Here is a 2,981-nt window from a genome sequence, read left to right as displayed (position 1 = left end):
GTTGAGTGATATGAAGTGCAATGTTAGACTTGGAATATCGACAAAAATAAATCACTGCTCCACTCGTAAGAAAATAGCTGTTTGAAATTACCAACGTTGTTCACTGAAAATTAATCTGCTTGCTATCACGACACCTGACAATCCAGACTACACACTGTTGGCTCAAGACTGCAAGATGAGGTCTGCCCTGAAATAAGAGTGACTTATCTCTTGCTCAGCATGCTGTTTTTTGTCTGATATACTGACGTACTAGAAAGCAAATACAAATCAGCAGATGCAGCAGCTAAAGATAAATAGTCTACTATACACTGTTTTTATTGTCAGAAACAACTGTTGCTTTGTGTGGCATAAGGTGCAATGCACATACGACAGAATATTTAAAACATTACTATGAATAAATAGAGGTGAGTTTTACTTTTTAAAAAATCATTTTTGAGAAATATGATTCTGATTATTGACAAACATACTTCACAACATAAAAAGACTAACAATTTCAAAACCGCCTCATTACAAAGAAATTACAAACATACCTTTAAGATTACTCTAAAATCTTCTCCATTAATTTAAAGAACAAGAAAGTATTAAATTAATTTCCATCTCCAAACTAACGTATTCCAGATAGCTTTTCCCAGATTCATAATAACAGATTTCATTCTCTGAAAAACTCAAACTCAATTGCACGCTACTGTGCCCCAAATAAGAATACCCCAGCGCTGCAGAACTGACTGATTAGCAAGTCAACCATAGACGAGACTAAATACAGAGTCAGGATCTTGTTCACTATTCATGCAGTGCGCTCGTTCATCTTTGTCCTAGTACAGTAAAGGTGAATTATTTACAATAGCAGGAAACATACGAATTTTCTTTTTGTTCACGTCATTTGGTCTGGACATAGGTCACAGAACATCCCTTCAAGTTCATCGTCGAATACTTCACTGTTCCTTTTATTACAGGTGCAGCCAGCCCTCTGGCCGAACACGCTAAACTATTGTGCTGGCCGATCTGGAACACTTCACGATTTTGTGTGTCATCCTTGCGCAAGATCGTCCTAACTTCCTCAATATCGTTTCAATTTTACTAAATGTTCCGCCACAGTCAGTACAGTAAAAACACCCGCCCAAGGTGAGGCTCTAACACTCGATCCTGAGATTAAGAGTCTCATGCTCTACCAACTGAGCTAGCAGGGCGCTCCAGATTTAAGCAGCGGCAGGATTCGAACGCAGAACCCAGAACCGAGAACGTTTTGATAGATGCCGCTTACGCCAATGGAACACAAAAAAGCCCTAATAAGTAAAACAGTTGGACGTACCCTCTATGATCCTATTCACAGTGATGTGCAAAGTATAGATATAGATACTGATGTAGATATTATGACCTCAAAAGTTTTTGTAAGCTCCTGCGTTTATTCTGTCATCAACCAAATCGGATATAACAGCTTCAGATAATCACACCATCTCTTTCGACTATCACTTCGCCACAAAGTAATCTGATATTTATTGATCACTACGTGCTCGTCAGATTCACATACGCCAATGTGAATGCCACGTGATGTATCGTGACTGATCTTAAAAAAATTTCCGTTATTTCACAGAGCAATGAGGGCGTTGTTTGCACTACTCTAAGCGAAATCGTGCATATATTCCAGCAATTAGTGGCTTATTGGCAATAGCGCGATAGAAAAATCTTTAGTCACATCGGCTCTCGAAGGATCTTTCCGCCAGTAACCTGTGTACCTGAGCCGCAACGCAAGTCTCAAAGTAGCTTGCAAAGGTATCTGCCTACTGGATAAACACTTTAGGGTTCGGCTGCTCTTATCGATTAATCTGTTAGGCATAACAGGGATATGATTGGATTTAGTGGTTCCCTCAGATTTCGACATCACAACGAACTCAAAAAGAGTGTACATGATTTGGATGAAGGAATCGTTCAAATATCTATGGAATATGTAACTGACAACGTAACAGGGTACTTGTACATGCAGCTCTTGAGAAAACACTGTGACGGAACACCCAAGCTTGTAAACACGTACATATCCTCACTCGCTGTTGACACTCAGTTGACCTAGAAAACACACCTGCTCATGCTTTGTACCCGAACTCATACAGCCTGGCGGAGATGGTATAATGTCAGACAGAGTGTGTTTAGTGGGGTGTTTGGAGAACAGTGGTCAAATAATGTTAGTTACGGAATTATGACGCCTAAATACACTCCTGGAAATGGAAAAAAGAACACATTGACACCGGTGTGTCAGACCCACCATACTTGCTCCGGACACTGCGAGAGGGCTGTACAAGCAATGATCACACGCACGGCACAGCGGACACACCAGGAACCGCGGTGTTGGCCGTCGAATGGCGCTAGCTGCGCAGCATTTGTGCACCGCCGCCGACAGTGTCAGTCAGTTTGCCGTGGCATACGGAGCTCCATCGCAGTCTTTAACACTGGTAGCATGCCGCGACAGCGTGGACGTCAACCGTATGTGCAGTTGACGGACTTTGAGCGAGGGCGTATAGTGGGCATGCGGGAGGCCGGGTGGACGCACCGCCGAATTGCTCAACACGTGGGGCGTGAGGTCTCCACAGTACATCGATGTTGTCGCCAGTGGTCGGCGGAAGGTGCACGTGCCCGTCGACCTGGGACCGGACCGCAGTGACGCACGGATGCACGCCAAGACCGTAGGATCCTACGCAGTGTCGTAGGGGACCGCACCGCCACTTCCCAGCAAATTAGGGACACTGTTGCTCCTGGGGTATCGGCGAGGACCATTCGCAACCGTCTCCATGAAGCTGGGTTACGGTCCCGCACACCGTTAGGCCGTCTTCCGCTCACGCCCCAACATCGTGCAGACCGCCTCCAGTGGTGTCGCGACAGGCGTGAATGGAGGGACGAATGGAGACGTGTCGTCTTCAGCGATGAGAGTCGCTTCTGCCTTGGTGCCAATGATGGTCGTATGCGTGTTTGGCGCCGTGCAGGTGAGCGCC

The 2,981-nt window shown here is 45.1% G+C and overlaps 1 non-coding gene across 1 annotated transcript; it reads right to left on the bottom strand.

Moving 5' to 3' along the window:
- Positions 1 to 996: 996 nt before the first annotated feature.
- LOC124778176 lies at positions 997 to 1,102 on the bottom strand. Its single transcript, XR_007015881.1, has one exon. It is a non-coding gene; the product is annotated as a U6 spliceosomal RNA (small nuclear RNA).
- Between the last annotated feature and the right edge of the window lie 1,879 nt (positions 1,103 to 2,981).

Source organism: Schistocerca piceifrons, chromosome 2 (genome assembly GCF_021461385.2).
Source record: "Schistocerca piceifrons isolate TAMUIC-IGC-003096 chromosome 2, iqSchPice1.1, whole genome shotgun sequence".
NCBI classification, from domain to species: domain Eukaryota; kingdom Metazoa; phylum Arthropoda; class Insecta; order Orthoptera; family Acrididae; genus Schistocerca; species Schistocerca piceifrons.
Note: the sequence above shows the minus strand (reverse complement) of the source record. Positions and strands in the feature narration are given on the sequence as shown.